At 44.2% G+C, this 22,054-nt stretch overlaps 2 long non-coding RNA genes across 2 annotated transcripts in view; one reads left to right on the top strand and one right to left on the bottom strand.

Moving 5' to 3' along the window:
• The window catches only part of LOC310844884, a 229,374-nt gene that overhangs the window by 61,888 nt on the left and 145,432 nt on the right, over window positions 1-22,054 (bottom strand). The gene's annotated exons all lie outside the window — the stretch shown is intronic.
• LOC310845104 overlaps window positions 17,055-22,054 on the top strand; it is a 45,367-nt gene continuing 40,367 nt past the window's right edge. The window contains exon 1 of the long non-coding RNA XR_014564459.1: window positions 17,055-17,728. This is a non-coding gene — a long non-coding RNA (uncharacterized lncRNA). The remainder of the gene's footprint in view (window positions 17,729-22,054) is intronic.

Raw genomic sequence — 22,054 nt, 5'->3', positions numbered from 1 at the left:
ACGAAGCAAACGTAACATGAGGTATGAGGCTTTCATTAATTTGGTCAGATGGGTATGACTGCATCGTACCAGGGCTGAAAAGCAAGGTGGCATGGCTCTGCTGAGCAGAGGTGTGTGGGCGTCTCGAGTGCTCGCTTTTGGCTGCCTTCTGCATAAATGGTAGAAGGAGCTGCTCTTTGATGCTGGGCTCAGCCGTTCTGGTTTGTAAACGTATGAGAATGAAAAGGATGCTGCCGTCAGCCCACTTCAATTGAGCGAGGCTGTGGCATCTGAAGCACGGTTCTCCCTCAACTGTAGCCGTCACTCAGAAAGAATGAGGAAGTGGGGTGACAGAGGGAAGGGGCCCTTGATGCTTAGAGAGGGGAGGCAGCATTTAGCTGAGAAATTACCAACTCCAAATTGCTGATCGTATACTGCCGTCCACTTATTCAGGCAAGGATAAGCAAGCGTTCAGTTACAGCACAGATGGCTCCAGGTCCAGCAGATGTGCTGAAAACTCAAAAGGACAATTCTCCTCACAAGGTGTGGGAATGCTAAAAAGGGTGGTTTGAGGTTGGGAGAGTAGCCCTGAAGCAATTCTTTATTTCCATACATCTCTGAGACAGTATCAGACATCAGCAACGCCTTTGCAAAACTTCTATCAGATACCTGGGAGGAACATTTAAGATTAGCAAATGAATTGTTAAAATGCACAGATGCAGTGAAGTTGGACCCACAAGAAAATGGTAGCTGTGAGGACTGCTCCCATCCAGGGGCTCAGTCAGCCATAGACCTTCCTAGGATATTCCATTCCATTCTACTTCATATTTCCATCCCCTCTTGCCATAGGCAGTCTGTGGTGACTGATCATGCTCAGTCATTTCTTAGCTGTTGGAGATCGTTCCCCTCCATTTTTCTTTTAAAAAAACTATTTCACCTGAGTAATAATCCCCAAATAAACTTTCCATTTTACTTTAGCAGCAGCCAGCCCCACTCAAGTCTGCCAACAATCTCTGGGACACATCGAAGAGGCCTCTTTAACCATCCCGAGGGGGTCAAGTCAAGAAGAAAGACACAAGCCCAGGTGAATTCTCCTCACCTTCTGCTTTCATTATGAAAGTTTTCCACATCCCCTAAATATCCTCTTAATTGTTCTCAAACATCTGCCCTTTCTAAATCACCTTCTTCTGATGGAGTTGCAAAAGGCATTACTATTTTAGGTTCTTTCTGTGCTGAAGCTGAAGCAGTAAGCTGGGGGACTTTCAGAAGAGATTGCACTAAAATGTCAACAGATGGCTTGCTAATCATATTGGAAAAAAACTACTCCTTGCTGTTCTAAAATGGCTTTTTTTTTTCAGTGACTAGATCAGAAAGGAATGTTTATGATATAAAACATATTACTCACAACGTCTTTTAATTATCATACTTAATCATCAAGGTCAGGATGATAATTGTTTCTAAAAATTAACACCTAATTTTTCCAAGAAACTTACCCAAACGCATGGTCAGATTCAGGAAATTTCCTCGCTTGAGTATGAAAAAATGCATTTGCTCCTCCGCTGAACCAAATGTATATGCAAATGCCATGAAAGATTTTCAGATGCAATACCTATTAAAGGCACAGCCTAATTAGTCCGATTCCTACCTTCTGAATGCAGTCCTTCTAACCATATGCCCCAAGTGGGGTGCCATGTGGGAGCATAGCAACAGTACACATTGAAGTTGCACTTTTCATAACACAGTATTACTCAGTGCCACACAAATGCATCCATGGCACATAGAGTTATTGTGACCTGTGGGAAACAACTTTTTTTTTGGGGGGGGGGGGAATCAACCCTGCTATGATAGCTTGGTAAATACTTGATGATGAATAAGTAAGCCTGATGGGTCACTAGTCCACATTACGCGCTTACATGAAAAGAAAAGCTACACTTCCTAGATGGCTCAATGGGAATATTGTCCCCCTTTAATTTTGTATTATTCTGAATTTTTTATAGAGAGATGGTGTGTTGAGTATAAGTTGGAGATCTCTGTTAGACTATGGCACACCAGATGAATAGGTTGCAGATAGCAGGACTGTCTGGAACAAGTCCGGAAGCCTACAGAGAGTTCATGTCAAACATTCCCAAGGGATACAATTAAAGTGAATGGAAATGGAGTAAAAAAAGATGGGTGTCTCTTTGTGAACAAGGTTACAATCTCTGGTGGGTGGTCACAGTTCCTTAAAAGAAATTTGGTGATCTATGAATGATTCAGACAGTCTGGGGCATCTTACCCAAAGACGTTAGTGGCGCGGGGCACCAGGGTGCCAGATTTTGGAGGGCGCCACAGGCTTAGTGTCCGGAAAGGAGAGTCAGGGCATGCTCCCTTCCCCGCTCTGGGGCAGCCTGCTCCTTGCCTCTCAGCTGCCCATCAGAGCACACTGCGTCCGGCTCAGGGAAGCCCCTTTGCATCCCCTCCCACCAGGGCTGCCTGGGCACCAAGCAGGTTCAACCGGGGGTGGGCATGTCTCTCCTGCCCCTCTCTGCCTGTGTTGCTGCCTACGCACCTCCCTGTGGAGTCTGCAAGTGGAGCAGGGAAGTGCCCTGTGCAATCCCAGTGCCGCGTGAGGGTGGGACAGCTGGCAGGCCACCTGATCTGCTTGCGTGGACTTCCCTGGATGGGGGCAGGTAAGGGGACCAGGTGCTTAGAGGGAGTCTTTGTGGGAGGGTGCAGGAGGCTGTCTGGGTTGTGATCCGGAAGCCACTTACTTATTTGCAGTGGACCATGAGATGTAAACAAGCCAGACTGAAGTCCCCCCCCCCTTAAAAAAGGTTGACAACTCTGGGAAACCGGGGGGGGGGGTATTTGCACCAGAGATATTTGCACCATGGCGTTGGATATGCTTAAGATGGCCCTGTAGACAGTTAGTATGATATGTGACCAAACCATCCTGGAATTATTTGTGTAGCAAGAAGTTGATTTATCTTGATTCTGGGATCACATTATCATTTTCAACAAAGAGTGGAACTATCTTTTTGGTGAGATCCAGGTAGGACAGGATTGTTAGCAGTAGGCATGGATAGATCTGCTGTGTTTCATTCTGGAAGTAGTCCGCCAAATTGTTTATTTATGCATCATCATTTATAATCATTTGACAACAATGGGTATGTTCCTGCACCAGAGGACCAGTTTTCATCATGAACACAGCAAGAAGGGAAAGGGTTAACCCCTCTCTCCACCTGCTGTGAATCAGATAATTAGCAGAGCCTCCAGCACATGCTATTTGCAGGTTTGTTTGTTAAAGCATGCATGCTAAATATAAAGGGTGGCATTCAACTAAGTTTTACTCAGAGCAAACCCATTGAAATGGATGAAGATGATCAGGTTTGGTCCATGTATTCCACATGCAGATTGCTATAATGGCATTATGATATTGGCACTCTTGTTTTAAATTCTTTTCCTAGCTAGAAATTCCCTAGCGTGGAATTTGCCCTTTTTTGCTGTCACCACAGACCGGGTTGACATCTTTATCAAGCTACCTACTGCGACCCCAAAGTCTTGTTCCTGGCCATTATGTGTTTCCCCACAACATACACATTTTCGCAAAGCAGTTACTTCGAATAAAATTCATTTCTGTACATTATCTTCACTAGTGTGTGCATTCTTTTGGCGAACTTTACCTTAGCACTTACATTCGTATACACACCGGCTAGAGAACTGTGTTGCAAAATTTGGAGAAGAGCGAATTCAAAAAGATGGTGGTTTGCATTTTCTCTCTCTCCCCCCCCCCCCCCAATCTGTTATCCTACTGACAGCATATTATTGTGCATGAGGTGGGGTGTTCGTTAGTTGCTTACAATAATGGCAAAACAAAAGTGAAAACACAAAGCAGAAGAATTCCCCCCACACACACACAAACACACTGTCCTTCAGGTAAGCCTCTGTCTCCTAAAAGTTATTTAGAATTATCTCTTCCCCACAGAGAAATCACCAGAACACAGATCCAAATTTTCTGCCCCTGAGAATGAGGGGGTGAACCTCAGACACTGAACTTGCAACCTACCTTTACTGTGCGATATTGTTTTATATTATGTTGTAAGCTGAGATTGAAGTGGGGTTTATAAATCTTATAAAGAAATAAGCAAATAAATAAATTTGATTTGACTACCTAGTAAAGACAGGGGGGCGAGGGCAGTGCAGAGGCAATCTGTATTATGTTGCTTCCTTATTGCCACATGAACTTCTAAGGGTAGGAACTGTCTGGTGTGGGAGATAGAGACAGAAGCCACATTCACACCACACATGTATTATTATTATTAATAATAATAATAATAATACCCCACCCATCTGGCTGGGTTTCCCCAGCCACTCTGGGCAGCTTCCAGCAAAATATTAAAATACAATAATTCATCAAATATTAAAAGCTTCCCTAAATAGGACTGCCTTCAGATGCCTTCTAAAAGTCAGGTAGTTGTTTATTTCTTTGACATCTGGTGGGAGCGCGTTCAGCAGGGCGGGAGCCACTACCGAGAAAGCCCTCTGCCTGGTTCCCTGTAATTTGCTTCTCGCAGTGAGGGAACCGCCAGAAGGTGACTATGGGGTTGCATCGCTCATCTCACTTTCAGGCTGAGGGAGCCAGTATTTGTCCACAGACAGCTTTCCAGGTCATGTGGCCAGCATGACTAAACTGCTTCTGGAGCAACGGAACACTATGATGGAAACCAGAGCACACAGAAATGCCGTTTACCTTCCCGCTGCAGCGGTACCTAGTTATCTACTTGCACTGGCGTGCTTTCGAAGTGCTAGGCTGGCAGGAGCTGGGACAGAGCAATGGGAGCTCACCCCGTCACAGGGATTCAAACCGCCAACCTTCTGATCAGCAAGCCCAAGAGGCTCAGTGTTTTAGACCACAGTGCCACCCACATCTGAATAGCCAGCCTGCTTGCCCCAGTGAAAATATTTACACCACATGAGACTCCCAGATTAGGCTGTTCTGTAGGCTTTTTTAAAAGCATAAGTGGGGATCCAATAAGTTGGGGATCCAATCCTAGAATCAGGAATGCTGTTTTAAGAGAAGTTTCTGCATTAGTGGGGTGTGGGTTTGAGAGAGAGGGAGCACCTTTAGATGATCAGCGTGGGATTCAACTTACTAGTCCTGCTGCTGGAAGCCCACAGAAGGACTTCAGCCAGCACAATGGGGGTCCCCCCTCCTCCACTCACTGCCCCCCAAATTGGTTTGTGGGTCAGAAGAACCCCCAGAATAGTGCCCAGGGGAGGAGGGGGATGATTCTGTCCAGCAAGCTGAAAAGCTGGTGCTAATGAAACAATTGCCATAGCGCTACATTGAATTCCCCCCTCTGTGTTTTGTTGGAGGACTTCTCATGTATACCTGGAAATGTAGGTTTCCACCATAAAAGTGTCACCCTAACACAACAAATGTGCCTTATACAAGAAACTGACTTTTCTAGTTAGACAAGTGATGGGAAAATGAGAAGAAAGAAAGAAAGAAAGAAAGAAAGAAAGAAAGAAAGAAAGAATAACAGGGTGTTATTCAGGATGAATGTTCATTGTCGTCTAACCTCCCCACATACAACTCGGAACAAATGCTCAACAAAGGCTTGATAGCATCTAACCTCTCTGTAAGCAAATCAGGACGAATGCTCAATGAATAAGTCATCTGGAAGAACCGAGGGAGAAAGAGAACAAAAAACCTAAAACTTACAAGGGTGAGAAGATGAAGCTCTCCTTTTCTCCTCTTCCCTGCCTGCCAAATGTGATGGACCTTTATCCAGTAATAATAATGATGATAAATATTTAATAATCATAATTAATTACAATAATTCATCCTAAAGCTGTGGAGAGGCCTATATGTGTCATCTGGCACATAGGCAGGGAGAGGTAGCGCGTACCTTTGTTCTACTTGACACCAAAAGATTCAGCTATATCGCCTGTTCTTCCTCTTTTTTTAAAAAAAAATGTTTAAAAATTGATGCAGGAAATTATAACTGGACTTTTAAAAACATTCCACTCTGACAGGAGGAGAGAGATCAGTGTCTTTGTTTTGCACAACTTATTGAAGTTTGATGTCCTTTGAGAAATATTTTTCATAACCCACTGTTTGCTGTCCTGTATATTCAATTATTTAGAACAAGCAATCTGTCATTTTATTGTTTCCCTCCAATTATATAACTTTGGTGACAGTGGTGACAGAGAGAGAGGATTCTTTGCATGGGGAAGAAAACCTTGCCATACGATCTCCGAGACTTAGGTATGTATTTATGTTCATACATATTTGTGTTCTTGTTTTAAGGGTTTCGGTGGCTGCACCAGAAGGATTTTGATGCCATTTGGGGGCAGAAGAATTTAGAGGTATCTTTTTTTTCCTGAGCAAGAGTTTCAAAAGGAATAAGGATTCTTGAAATGTAAGCAGAATTAAGATTGGAGAGCCTCTATGCAGGCACCTAACGGCAGCTAGCTTTGAGTGCCTAGTCTGCTGAATGCAGATTGCAGAAGCTTGGGATCTTTCATTACATTCTGAGATAGAAAAGAACTTCTCGGGGAAATGACATTTGATTTGAATCTGAATTTAGCCAGCCGTTATGAGCTGGGTAAATCGGCACTCGGAATCAACTAATGATTACCTTTGCTAACATTGCTAGCTTGAACGAGATATATCTGGCTCAGTAGTAACTCATCCTCTTCTCCGCCCCATTGCAGCCCCTTTCACTAGCGCACAGGGCCTCTGTGCAATGAAGGAAGGACTGTAAAGGTAAAGAAAAAGGACCCCGGACGGTTAAGTCCAGTCAAAGGTGACTATGGGGTTGCAGCACTCATCTCGCTTTTCAGGCCAAGGGAGCTGGCTTTCTTCCACAGACAGCTTTCTGGGTTGTGTGGCCAGCATGACTAAACTGCTTCTGGCACAACAGGACACCGTGACAGAAACCAGAGCGCACAGAAACGCCATTTACCTTCCCACCACAGTGGTACCTATTTATCTACTTGCACTGGTGTGCTTTCGAACTGCTAGGTTGGCAAGAGCTGGGACAGAGCAACAGAAACTCACTACGTCGTGGGGATTTGAACCGCTGACCTTCCCATCGGCAAGCCCAAGAGGCTCAGTGGTTTAGACCACAGCTCCACTCGCGTCCCTAGGAAGGACTGTAGGTCAGTGGGGAAGCACCTGCTTTGATTGCAGAAGGTGTCAGGTTCAACCCCTGCCATATTCCTGGAGGACTGGGACACATGCCCAGTCTGAAACCCTACTGCTGGTCAAGGTAGACAATACCAATCAGGTGGACCAATGGTTTCATTCAGCATAAGGCAGTTTCTTATGTTCCAGTGTTCCAGCCATGGAATGTTTTTAGGGTGAGGAACAGCCTCACAGGGACAAGCTCTGACTGCACTCTGCGTGTTCTGAGCCAATACTCAAGCAAAGAGTCCCTGATCAGAGGGACAGCTGCCTCCATGTTGGAACATTGCAGATTTTGTTGTGATATACGTATTTAGAGTTGGGCGGGGTCAGAGCCTGGCACTGCAGCCAGAGCACCCTCTGCAGCACATGTTCTTTGAACAAAAGGAGCCACACCCACACTTCTGAAAGGGCTTAGATCAGCTCTCTTAAGTGGAACAATGGCCATGCTGGTTTTCTGGAAATATTTGTGGTTGACCATTTTGGCAGACTAGTTAAGGTGGATTTTAGCCAATTTAGGGTCATCCATGCAGCCCTGTGGTTAATTTTTGCAACACATTCATGAATTATGCTAAGAATGCAGTTTCGTCCTTAATATGTTGTGGATTTAAGAAAAAAAATTAAAATAGGATTATTGTCAGTTCAGCAAACACTGTGGAAAACATCCATTTTAATTTGGAGGAGAGATTAAATTTTGGCTTCTCTTAAGGAGGCAGCACTGTCTATTAGGTGAAACTGTCAATTTCAATTTCTCTCCATTGTTCTCCAGTTCTCCACATTTTCAGATCAGTTTATGATTATTATTTTTTAATGCAAGCTCTCATTCAAATTCGTCAGCAGTTCAGTGTGAATTCCTTGTAAGATAAAGTATAATTCGTTGTTTGCCATTTCACCCAATATACATATACTTTGGAAAGAAAATTTTCCTTCTGTAGTGCATGTTTTTATGCTATGTTCTGTGCACACTTTACCATTGCATATGTATTTTTGTACACATTGCTTGGCTGCAGAACTGCAGTGCAAAATTCAGAAAAGTGCAAATTTTGAAGGCTGGCCACAATCCCCCACCTCCCACCACTGAACATTGTTTGGGAAAGTGAGAGCTAGGTAGATCCACCTACAAATGTGAACTGAATCCAGTTTTTGTCCCGCAACTCCTGTTTATACATGAGCTGAAAGACAGAACATTTCATTATGGGAAGGGAAGCAGAAAACCGAAATCTGGGTAACCCGAGATATTTGGATATTTCTCTGAGAACTGAAAATCAAAACCTAATGCCTGCCTCCATCTTCCTCCCACTGCCTTAAAGGGAGCTCCTAGTGGAAATTCTCCATGCAGTCCTGATTTGCATGCTGGGTGTAAATTTTTCTAGGACGTTTTCCAGAAATCTGCATTTAGATAGAAAGTACTTTAAAAAGTCGAAAACCTGAGATTTTATGTGTGTCCTATTTTTCCTCCTTCCCCCTCCCTCCCCTTTGGATAGCTAAAAAGAAAGTGATTTTTACTTATTTTTTACACTATCTCAGATCAGTAAGACTCCAGCACACCTTCCGACATATTATGAAGATTGCGAAATACATTAATTCTTCTCCCACCCCCTGCAAACCAAACATCTGAGTCAACTGAGCCCCTGTGATCTATCAACCAGATAGATGGCAAGAGTTACCTGCAGCTCTCTGTTCACTTGAGCTTTAAACAATGTGAAGCAAGTCTTACCTCTCATCTGGTGGCAAACAGCTTTTAGGGGCAAACTTGATACACTGGTCTCTCCTTCTGTTTACTGTCCTTTGCTGCTTTCACCTTCCAAGCTCCTAATGCCCTCTGTCTCTCCCTACTGCCCCTTTTCGCTGGTTAACTAGCTGCCATGAGTTTAAAGGCTGGAGGACAAAGGAGAATGGGAGTCTGAGCCCTGAGATCAGAGCCTTCAAAGGTGGAGAGGTGAGGAATCCTAGCTTTAATTGAGCTACCCCTCTTGTCATCTTAAGAGAGATATCATCATCTCATCTCATCTGCTTTTCTTTTTCCTTTTCAGTCAATGGGAAAGTTTTCTGCCCTAACGAAAAATGATCCACTTTGATTCATTATATGCTTTCCAAATAATAATAATAATAATAATAATAATAATAATAATAATAATAATAATAATAATTTATTTATACCATACCCATCTGGCTGGATTTCCCCAGGCACTCTTGGTGGCTCCCAACAGAATATTATTATTATTATTATTATTATTATTATTATTAATAATAAAGCAATAAAATATCAAACATTAAAAACTTCCTTAAACAGGGCTGCCTTCAGATGTCTTCTAAAAGTCAGATACTTCTTTCCTTGACATCTGGTGGGAGGGCATTCCACATGGCGGGCGCCACTACCGAGAAGGCCCTCTGCCTGGTTCTCTTTAGTTTCACCTCTCGCAGGGAGGGAACCGCCAGAAGGCCCTCAGAGCTAGACCTCAGTGTCCAGGCTGAACGATGGGGGTGGAGACATTCCTTCAGGTAGATTTCCAGGTTCTTCTCAGGTACTTATTGTGGTGCAACCTGCTGAATACATTGTGGGACGAACTCTCAACCTAGTGTGTGCTTACTAATTGGTTTGACTTTGAGCTATTACCCCTCAAATCAGAAAGTCACCATGGTTCTGTGGCTGCTTTTGCTGAATGCCAGGTTGGCTCAGAGTAAGACGATCTGACTGTGTATGAGGAGGCAGATCTGTACCACTGAGACCTGGATGGGTGAGCAGGGTGAAGTTGGTCTCACCCAGCTCTGCCCACCTGGGTACTCGTGGCAGCATCTTGAGGGTCTGGGAGGGCCTTCTTCTTTTGCAATCCTGTGAGGAATATACCTTCCTCTTTTTAATTTTTGTTTTAAAAAGACCAGTGCATTCCCTAAACATGATAGTAAATTTAAAAAGTAGCTTCTTCTGATAGAAACTTTACACTACAAAAAAAGTGGAAATTACTAAGCTTGTGTCCATTCCATTCCATTCCATTTTGTCTGAAACATTTTGCTTAGAAAGAATAAACATTGATCACTAACCACCAAGATACCATCACAGGCGAAAATATGTTTGCAAATGAAAGTATTTCTGTGCATCTGAGTTGGGCTCCTAGTGTTTTGGTTAGAAGATACCATCATGAGCAAAAATAATCATGAATACACCATAAGGTAGATATCTGGAGGGGCCCTAAGGATGCAATCCTAAAGGGGTGGTGGGAGATCCTAAGGATGTTTAATCACCTGATCCAACATCTTATGTGAAAAGCTTAATATACACACAAAACACACACATACACAGTCTGCTGATTCTGAACATAGAAGTTTCAAGGACATTCAAACTTCTCAAGGGCATTTATCAATGGGAATTGTTGCATTTGCTTTTTTTTTGTCCTAACTAACACAATCCATTCCAAAATAAATGTGCAAAGTATATCTAACTGATATTGCCCTCCCCGTTCCAGGGTGGACTGCAGTTTGGCAGAAAACAACAGCATGAATCCCTTTCACATGTAGCCTTTTAGCTGTCCCTTCAAAACACTGATCAGATGTTGGAAGCCGAACTGTTTTGCGGGTGTGTTGGATTGGCAGGGGCCGGACTTGGGTTTCAATTTTCTGTCTCTACCAACACAAATTTTGTCAGTAAGCCTGCCAAAACCATGCGAGCGAGAGTTGGCAACGTTGGTGGAAAGCTAAATTGGGAATTCAGTGGGAATTTTTGTCATCCCAAAAGGTTTGCGCTGATGGACTGCTCATCTAATGAAGTCCATTTGCCCGACAGAAGAGGCTTCAACTACTAGTCGATGGTTGACAAGACTCCCTCTCCCTCTCCCTCTCTCCCTCTCTCTCTCCCTCCCTCCTTCCCTCCTTCTCTCTCTCTCTCTCTCTCTCTGCTTCAGTTGAAGATGCTGCAGAAAAGTTAGACTATCTAGTGATATGCTTCTGATGGGGTATCTGGAAAGCTTAAGGGATGTAATTTAATTTGAAGCTCTGAACACAGATTATATCTGAAGGTTCCCCAAATGAAAAAAATAAAATGTAAAACAACTACTGCCACTAAATTCGATTGTTTTTGTTCGCCTTATATTCTGTGTTCAGAAAGATTGGGGGGGGGATTGGGGGAAGAAGAAGAAGAAGAGTTTGGATTTGATATCCCACTTTATCACTACCGAAGGAGTCTCAAAGCGGCTAACATTCTCCTTTCCCTTCCTCCCCCACAACAAACACTCTGTGAGGTGAGTGGGGCTGAGAGACTTCAGAGAAGTGTGACTGGCCCAAGGTCACCCAGCAGCTGCATGTGGAGGAGCGGGGAAGTGAACCCAGTTCACCAGATTACGAGTCTACAGCTCTTAACCACTACACCACACTGGCCTTTAAAGAGTTTGGTTCTCCAACTACAGTGGAGTTGCCCTGGGGTCACATCCCAGCTCAGCTATAGCCTCCCTGGGTGATGTGAGTGAGTCAATTTCTCTCTCCTTCAGCCAGACCTAGGCGGGGCGCAACAGGGGAAATTGTCCTGGGCCTCACACATGGGCCTCAACACATCATCTCGGACAAATTGTGTAGTCCATTTGAGAGAAAATGGCACTGACCCCAAATGCAGTGAGAAGGAACGGGGAGGGCTTCAAATGAGCATTTCGACTCTAGCCTTCTTTTCTGACAGTGGTGGACTTTGGGGTCAAAAATTTCAGCGGTGCCCTCTGTGACGCAAATATCTGGCACCTCCCCGCCTCGTAGTTGTGGTGTCCATTGTGCCACTCCACAAGGCTCTGCACACACAGCCTCTGTTTCTGATCTTAAAATAAAGGTAAAGGTACCCCTGCCCGTACGGGCCAGTCTTGCCAGACTCTAGAGTTGTGAGCTCATCTCACTCTATAGGCCAGGAGCCAGCGCTGTCCACAGACACTTCCGGGTCACATGGCCAGTGTGACAAGCTGCATCTGGCGAGCCAGCGCAGCACACAGAACGCCGTTTACCTTCCCGCTGGTAAGCAGTCCCTATTTATCTACTTGCACCTGGAGATGCTTTCGAACTGCTAGGTTGGCAGGAGCTGGGACCGAACGATGGGAGCGCACCCTGCTGCTGGGATTTGAACCGCCGACCATGCGATCGGCAAGTCCTAGGCGCTGAGGTTTTACCCACAGCGCCACCCGCGCCCCTAGATCTTAAAATATGAGACCCTTAAAGAATCCTTATTTTCCAGGAGCAGTCCCAGATTTACAGAAGCCATCCCAGTTTCTGATTTAATCCCAAAATGTCCCACTTTTAATTCAGACGTCTCTATTTTCATCTGAGAAATTTTGGAGGGTATGGAGTTATGTGATTCAGGAACCAAGGAGATAAGTAACTATACAACCTTTAGAAGACATCTGAAGGCAGCCATGCATAGGGAAGTTTTTTTTAAAATGTTTAATGTTTTATTATGTTTTTATATATGTTGGAAGCCACCCAGAGTGGCTGGGGCAATCCAGTCAGATGGACAGGGTATAAATTTTATTATTGCTGTTGAACAGGACATCTCAATTTTCATTGGAGAAATGTTGGAGGGTATGAAATATTCTTGGCATGAGATCCTGCACCCCTCTCCCATGGTTGTGCTGCTCCTTAGTGGGTTTGAAGGTGGCAGTTTATCCCATTTCCCCAAGAGTTAATTTTCACTTTAAAATTGAGCTTTTGCATTGCGTAAAAAAAAAAAAACCACTTCCAGAAAGGTAATGGGATGTAATACATGTTTACTGCTGATTTACGTGCTCTTTGATTATAGGGAAAATCTGTTTGCAACCCCCTTAACCCAGACATTTGCAGGAGTAAAACAACGAAACTTGAGGTGGCATACCAGAATAGAGTTCTTTCTTGCTGCTATTATGGGGAAACAGAAGTGCACATGTGCATGTGTTGTGCCACACCATACCCACTGGCACCTCTGGCATGGCATGCCAGCACATTGGTCAAACAGTCCCATAAAACAACAGCCCAGTACGTCCACTGCTACACCTGCAGATGTAAAGGAGCTTAAAGGGGCTGAAAAGCACTGCCCAAGCATCACCCTCTGGAAACAATAATCCAAGTAGGACCAGAACCACCACAAAGTGGTGCCACCCACCCCTAGGACAGCCACTCCAGAAGGATACCATGGCTGATGATATCAAAAGCTCCTGAGAGGTCAATGAGAATCAACAAGGACACATTTACCCTCTCTACTGACATAGGTCATCATACAGAGTCATAGCCCAAAATACACCATGCTGGCTAAACTTGCCCAGTTTGATCCGACGTTTAGTATAGCGAGTCCAGTTACGCTTCTGGTTACATAGAAAGATGAAAATATCTGAGCCAGACTTCCCCAATCTGGCGCTCTCCAGATTGTTAGACTACAACTTGCACCAACTGCACTCAGCATGGCCAGTGATAAGGGATAATGGGAGTTATGGTCCAAACCATCTGGCGGAAACCAGTTTGAAGAAGGCTGCTCTGCATTTGCACCAAAAACACTGACTGTGAACAGTTCCCCACCCCTGGTGTAGATGGTTCATCAGGATGACCAAATGACCAGGATGGTAACATGTTAATTATGGGATTGATTGCACCATCCCTGTTGCCAGACATTGGGTGGGGTGGGGGGAATAAACCAGAGGAAACAAAGATTTGATTTAAAAGAATTAGTGTTCCGTATAAAGAAAAGTACATCTAGCCCTAATTTTAGCTATCAGAAGTGGTTCAAACTGAAAGCAGATTTTCTAAGCTGCACTGACGAATTTCCAAATGTGTCTGCTTTAACCAATTTGGTCTGTGATCACTGTATGCAAAGTTCCTTCTTCTCCCCCACCGCTCACTGCACCCTTTCCCTCTGGTAAAGATAGCGACGCTTAACTGGATGGTCTCTCTTAATGCAAGATGCTGATTAATAAAATGTGTTATAATAGGTGAGACATGCTCTTTAAGGCTTTCAAAGCTTTGTAGTCACCCATTAATTCAAGTGCAAATTGAAATATGGTTACATTCTGTGGAAATAAAGTGACTCAGACTTCAAGGATCCCCATTTTACTTACACTTATGAAGTTTGAGATAATTCACCACAGACAGAGCAACAGCAGCTACAGAGGGGATCAATTTGGCCATTCCCTCACCCCCTCCCTCTCTTAAAGCTTCATATCTTTTTCTAGAAGAAAAACAAAGCCCTGATCTTCTCCCCAACTTTTTGGTTTCAGCAATGGTTTTCTAGCTCTTTCCTTTTACAAATTAGTTACACCTGAACAAGTCAAGAAAATCAGGGTACATTTACAGCGGATTGAAAGCCAAAGATTTTTCAGTGTTTCTTTGGATACAAAGCAACCATACGGATTTCAGATACAAAGTTTGAAACGTGTTCTCCTAAAAAACCCAAAAAACAACAACCAGGTCCACATTTTTGAATCAGGTCAAAATTTTAAATTTTGTAACCAGTTGTGCTACAGGTGAGGTCATTGAGAATACCATGAGGCCAAAACTATGTTCTAGCACCAGCAACAAGGTGGACAAAAGAGAAGGCTGCTTCTCTGTTAGACCTCCAAAGCCCTCCTGACGGAACTTGCCATTCTAAAGATCCCAGGAGCTTGACAGGTATTCCAAATCCACACAAATGCCAGTAACTCCCAGGGATTTTTGAACAGAAAATTTCCTGCTGGTGAGGCTTACGAGCCTAAAGAAGACCTGAAGGTCTTTCCCTTTCTGCATGCACTTTCCTGATTCTGGGAGGTAAGTTTTGGGAACAGTAAAGGAGTTGCTGCGTCAGGACAGGCCTGAACCTATTTATAAACTGTGCCAAAATTTAAAGGGCCAGATTCACATATGTTTTTGCATGAACAGAAGCGAGTGTAATAAGTTTTACTAGGGTAACAAGACTTCCCTTTTTCTTTCCCCCATACCCCTGCAAACACTCCTCAAATGTGCTAAGTATGACTATTTTTGGATACCATTTTAAGTTTGTAAAAAAGCGTAGCCTAATCTCTAAAAACCTCAAATCCTCTCATTGTAGAAAATGAGTTGGTGTCATGCTGTGTGTATACATTTATAGAGTTTATTTGCAAGCTGCAATTTAATCAAGGTGGACCGATAAGTAGATCTGGTTCATTGTGTTTACCTGCAAACACAATTCACTTTTTAAAAAAGAAAAGACGTGTGCCTGCGTAAGCTAGAGTATATTGGAATCCAGAGAACATATAAGCAAATAAATGCACTGATGATAATAAGAACGGAATAGTCCATGTTGATGCTTGCAATTTACTTGGAATAGGCACATTTAAAGCATATCAGGTCCTCTGGCTGAATTTTGCATTACACAACTTGTGGTCCACCACAGACATATTAAAATGATATCACTCTTCCCACCCTTCCAGATTTTCTCAGCCTTTCTCATTTCACCGTCTTTCATTCAGATGAACCCCCTGCTCCTCCTATTCAGTCATGAATCTAGATTACTGTGGTGGGATCTGAATCTTCTGGTGATTCTCAGTATCCAGTGAGCTGATTAGATAAATGAAGCAATGCTCTTATTTTCAGTCCAACAAGAAAGGAAAGGGTTGAAATCCACACAGGCTTACCCGTTTGTGTGTGGCCATTTAATAATGTCATGTTGCCCATGAACACAAGGCAGCTCAAGCTTCAGTCCAATGCTCACTGACTTAATGACTGACATGTTCTGTGGCAGCAGTAAAGAACCTCCAGGCTCCCCCATTCAGCCCACCCAGCTGCTTTGGCCAAGCCAAGCTCACCATGCCAGATGTTGGCAGGCACCAGGCTTGCAAGAACTGATGATCAGCTGATCATTGGTGGTTGAAAAGCAAAGGGCCAACAATCAGCTGTTTGCTGGCACAAAGTGGAGTCACCAAATGTCATCCTCCCTGGATGTCATCATGACAGCAGGCAACCGACAGGTGAGTAGCCCCTCCCACCTGTCAAAGCTAGCTGCAGTATGTGTGCGAATGAGATAAGGATCTGGCCAGCACTCAGGATCCAGTTCCTCACCCCTATGGCTTTGGAATCAGCGGGGGGTTGTTCCAAATAAACATGGATACATCTGGGCTCAGTGGGCTGGTTCTGATGTTCCACCCGCTCACATGGAGGCAGCTGAGAGATGTTTCCATTGAAAAGGGGGAGATCCCCTTTTTGGTTTTGTTTTATTAGTAATTTAGAAAACTGAGCTCCTTTAAGCACACAGCAATGAAAGGGTCAAAGCCATAGTATTAACAGAACCCTCCCGAGGACAAATGTTGTTTACAGTATATGTTTAAAATAATATTCCTGGCTAGTAGGACTTTCCCCTTAGGATAGTGCAATTACAACAGTAACAGAGGATTAATTAAAGCCTTTCCCACAGGTGTTGCTGGAGATCTGGAATCGACCAAACGGGGATACATTACTAACTTGGCACAGGGGTGAACAGACCAGAAGCCGCTGACAATAATTACTGAGGCAGAAGGGTAGGGTTGAGCCTCTTTGCCTCCTCCGCCTCCTCTGCCTCCTCCTCCTCTCTTGTCCTTGCTTTGTTTATCTGATTTTGATTAATACCTTCATTTCATAAGATACAATGCCAAAGAGGAACAATAGATCCCTCCTTTTGTGTGTGTGTGAAAGAGAGAGAGAGAGAGAGAGAGAGAGAGAGAGAGAGACCAGTCCTTCCAATGCTGAAACCAATAAAGAAGGAATTCCTTCTTGACCATCTTAAGGAGTGCCTGTTTCCAACACCTGCATTTAAGGAACATTGCCCCACTTTCCCAAAGGCTTTCTCTCAGGGAAGGAAGGCACAGTTTAGGATTCCCCCACCCACAAATCCCTCTGAATACTTGGCACTCCAGGGTTCAGGCGCTGAGCCTCAGGCTAACATTGATCTGCCAATGTGCTTGAATCATCCGGTGAAGTGATCTGTTTTGCTGGCCTCTTTGTTACGGTGCCAGCCTACGCGGAGACGCGATGGTTTTAGCAGGTCAGGGCTGATGCGTTGAGGAACCAGCCATAGGGCAGGGAGTTGGTCCTTACAGCCCTTTGATGGCATCGTTTGGATGGCTTTAAAAGGGGATTCGACAAATTCATTGGGGAGGAGCGATCAGTCCATGGACACTTGCCATGATGGATTTATGAACCCTCCAGGTCCAGAGGCAGAATAACTGAATATCCACCACAGCAGGAGAACCCTGCTGCCTTCAAGCCATGCTGATGGGCTTCCTGGAGACATCTAGCTGGTCTCTGCAGAAAGCAGGATACTGAACAGAGATGGGCCTTCGAGAGAGCTTTTCTTACATTATCATTTGAGTGTGGAGACTTGACACGCTAGAATTACATTACATTCACATGAACACAAGTGAATAATATGAAATAATTATGAAGATTTTTTTACATGTGTGCATAAGAGCCTTGCTGGATCAGGCCAAGAGTCCTTCTGTTCCAGCGACCTCTTCTCACGGTGGCAAACCACTGTGCCTGGAAGCAGGCCTCTTATTTCTTATTGGTAGCTCAGGGCCTTTCCAGTGGTGGCACCCCTTCTCTGGAATTCCATCAGTAGACAAGCCCTCCCAGTACTGCTACTGATCTTTTCAGTGCCAGGTAAGGGCCTTTTTTATTTGCTGAAACTTTAAAATGCATTGATGAAATTTTATCTTATTGATTTGGGTTCTAAGTGACCAAATATAGCTACTGTTGATCATGGTTTGTACTGTTCTACTGATTGGTGGTTTCAGTGAGATGATTGCTATTAAATATATCTTATCAGCAGAGTTGGCCTATGTGAATAATGTTTCAGTGTAAATCATTGGGGATTATTAAGAACTTTAAGTGAATTTGTGAGACTGTGCAAACTCCATTCTCCATTCAACCCATTGTTTTCTCACCCTAAACCCACGATGCAAATACCAAGGTGGTGGAAAGTTGTATTTTGTTGGCACTGGGAGTGGACCTATATCTAACTGGGTCTGGAATACCTAAGGGGATGTCTCTAGCTTTGTGTTCCATGGTTATCTTTGAGATCAAATTAGGGTGCATTCATAACAATGTTGTCTGTGAAATGTGTTGCAATACTGAGGGTGTGTAAAACATAACAGCTTCAGTGGTTGCCCCACATTTGTGGGACTCTGGTGCCTCTGAAGATATGCCAAATTCCACACCTATATAATTCCACCTCAAGTGGCTAGCTGTAGGGTGGTGTAATATTATGTGATATACTTTCCCACTTCTGATGCACAAATGGCCCATTATTTTGGTAAGGATGTGTGGTGCAAAGAGGTAGAAAATTATCTTTGGCTCTGTAGGAAGAAAAGCAGGTAATTGGATGTGCACTGCAATGAAATACAGATGATGGGTTTTGGAGGGTGGGCATTATATGAATGTGGTGTACAACTAGCATTCAGATCTGCATGGTACTGCTGTGAGAGATGCCTGGTGGGCATTCAGATAGGGAACATGATGTACAATTCAGCCAACTGCGCATAACAATACTGCAGAGAATTATGCATACTTGTATACATAAGTTTATTTGATTGCCGCCTTTCCATAGTTCAAATTATGCTCAAGGCACCTTACAACATGAAGAAAAAAATAAATACATAATCACAACAAAATTAGTAATAAACAATGAATAAAACATGAAAAATGCTCAACCAAATCAAACAATTTCCACAGAAATCATCATCATCAGAGCAATAATCCTCCCAAACAGAACACCCCAAAACAGTACCCCAGTCCAATTATGGAGCAATTAAGGCCTTGCATCAGATTTTGCAGATAAGTGTACAGTGCGTGTGGTGCCAGAAATAGATGGAAAATCGGAAAAATCTCAGGAAAGGAAGAAACATGGACAGCATTCACACATCGTGTTATCTGGACTGGCACAGCATGAGTAAGCAGGAATGAACAGCAGCAAAATATGGATTCACACCCTCCCCTCTCCTCCAACTCCTGAACAGCTGCTTCCACTTTTTCTCAACCATGGTTTGTTGTGTTGTATGGACAGACAAACTGTGATCAGCTACATTTGGCCAACTAGACAACTTCAAACAGTGGTTTACAAAGCTGGCTTGTCTAAAGTGCCCCTTGGTTAAGATTATCCACAATTCTGGGTTCAGACAGCTCAGCACACTGTAGTTAATCAGATGCCGAAGCTTCCAAACTCCTCCCAACTGTGCAGGAGGGAGAGACAGGAGTAAGGGAGCCAGTGTGGTGTAGTGGTTAAGAGCAGTAGACTCGTGATCGGGTGAACCGGGTTCGCTTCCCTGCTCCTCCACATGCAGCTGCTGGGTGACCTTGGGCTAGTCACACTTCTTTGAAGTCTCTCAGCCTCACTCACCTCACAGACTGTTTGTTGTGGGGGGAGGAAGGGAAAGGAGATTGTTAGCTGCTTTGAGACTCCTTCGGGTAGTGATAAAGCGGGGTATCAAATCCAAACTCCTCCTCCTCTTCTTCTTCTTCTTCGGAGTGTACAAGCTTGAGTCTCACTGCAGTGTGTTTCTTCCCATTCATATCATCCTATGATTTAGTGCAGGCTTGGGGACCTATGGCCCTCCAGGTGTTATCGGACTCCAACTCTCATCAACCACAGCCTGATGGCCAGTGGTCAGGGATGATGGGAATTACAGTCCAACAACACTGGGAGGACAGCAGGTTTATCATCCCTGATTTGGCATCATTTGCAACCACTGCCAGGTTTTGCATCATTAGGTAGCTTTGATTTACCTGGTTGGACAGAATAGGTTTTAATGTCCCATAATCATGCCAGAATTTGTATTATCTCTCTTCCCCCTCCCCATTCCCCGCACCCACAAATATACACAATATTTGAAAAATGAGCCCTATTCCAGCATTCAAAATGAACTTGTGGGCCGGGAGACCAGTACCTACATTTGCTCACTGTGTCATTCGCTGATTCGACACTAGCTGAACAAGGGCACTCCCCCCCCCCCCCGCAACACAAAGCTTTAAACAAACTTACAGTCTCATGAAAAAGCTAGGCTAGGCTTTGCTTTTTTACTGATACTTTGGAATTTTTCTCAGAGTGTCCTGCTGACTGCAAAAAAAAAAAGTTCCTAAGTAAAAATAAAATCAATATGTACTAGTCCAATAATTCTCGAAGGCGCGCATGAATAATAGGACCCAGTACGGAAGGCTGTGTACCATCACATCCCGCAGTTGCCCCCTGATACCTAACTTAGTCTATGTTGTGGACTGGGATTCATATTTGTCCATATAAATCTGTTCTCCAAGGGTCCAATATCTTAAAAAAGATATTGTTATATACTATTGATTGAGAGTTGTTTTGTGCATATTACAGGCGGTGGGCAGACGACGCAGTTGCTTGGTGGGGTTTCTGCCTCTGATATTCCCCAAGTGATTCTGTTCCTATTCTGCAGATACTGGGAGTTTATGCATGCCTGCTGGCGTCACAGGGATTGGTTACAAAGCTTATGATGTGAGCAGTGGGTGCCTTGTGTTTCCAACCTACCTGGACATATATTGAAAGCGCATGTTGCCTGGGCACATCTGGGAAAGATTTCATTGATCACACAGGGACTTTGAATGTGGGCCCTGTTATTTTACGATTTTAGGAAGCATGGCCATAAACCCCCTTCCTGCCACAAGAGCTCCTTGGTCTGCACACAGAGGGGGTGGAGAGACAAAGAGAATAGAGGCAGACAAAGAAAACAGAGGCAGGCGAAGGGAGCTAACAAGTCATCAATTCAACCCTCTGCCATAAAGCTACTTACCCAGTATCTTTTAGCATCCCCAGTGAATTCGTTCTGCGTATTTCTTGAAAATAATCTCTCGGAAAGTAGCTCCCACAACATCCCTAGGTGGCCTGTTGCTGAGAAGCTCCCTTACCTGTATATGCGGATTAAAAATCGACCCTCCTGCACAAACACTGGGCTGAATGCCTGTGCCTGTTTTACAAAGTCCTGGACAGAGAAACAAGGGCTTAACTGAAAACACAGAACCCGCTGATTTGTAAGGAGAGGCGACAAAAATGCAGTGTATATACAAATGTATATATCATGGGCATCTGAGGGCAACTGATAATTCTGTGATTACGAGGTAAATCTGGAAGGAGGAGCTGTTATCGTTGTTGGTAATGTGCACCATTGTGGAGTGGGAAGGAGCATTTCCTGGAAGTCATCTAATACACCATGGCTGCTCTGTTATCACTGTAGCATCAGCCCCAGGGTGGGGCTGGCTGCCAACACCCAGAGATCCATGGCCTTGTCACTACACTCTCTCCTTGCTGTTGCTAAGGCTAAGCTGAGCAGCCAATGCCATATTGTGTCAGTCTTGCTAGCACTGAAACTACATCGATCCAGCCCATTCCAATGTACTCCGCCCAGTGTACACTGTGTCAGAAAGGGGAGGGGGAGATTCAAGGCACTGGTGCAAATACACCAGCAGGCGTGCCAGACTGGCTCCACCAGCAGTGCGCCAACCTCGCCATCACTGTGCCCCGTCCCACCTCTTTATCTTGCCATGAGTCAGTCAGCTGGAGGTCAGGCACATAGTGCAATCCCAGTAACAGTAGCTAACAATTAGTATTGTTTTCTTCCTCAGAGCAGTGGAGCAGATTCGGTCTAATGGGACAGACCAAATGAACAGAAAGTTGCAAGCGGGAAAAGGAAGAGGTGGGGTGCTGGTATGGTGTATTTATCCTGGTTTCATTCAGTCTTTTATGATTGCTGGTTTTGTGGGTTTTGGTATAATGCCAGAAACTGCATTATACCAGTCAGAGTGTAAGTACACCTCAAATTGTCTGCTCTGGTGGCTCCCAGGATGGCCACCAGAGATTCTTCCCATCACTTGCTACCTGACCCTACATATCAAGGAGTGAACCTGGCATCTTATGCATTTATGCCACTGGGCTAAGGCCCTTCCTCCCTTGGGAAGCTGAATTCTGTGCCA

The sequence above is a fragment of the Podarcis gaigeae genome, assembly GCF_964106915.1.
Source record: "Podarcis gaigeae genome assembly, chromosome: 1".
Classification (NCBI taxonomy): domain Eukaryota; kingdom Metazoa; phylum Chordata; class Lepidosauria; order Squamata; family Lacertidae; genus Podarcis; species Podarcis gaigeae.
This window is presented reverse-complemented; position numbering and strand designations above follow the sequence as displayed.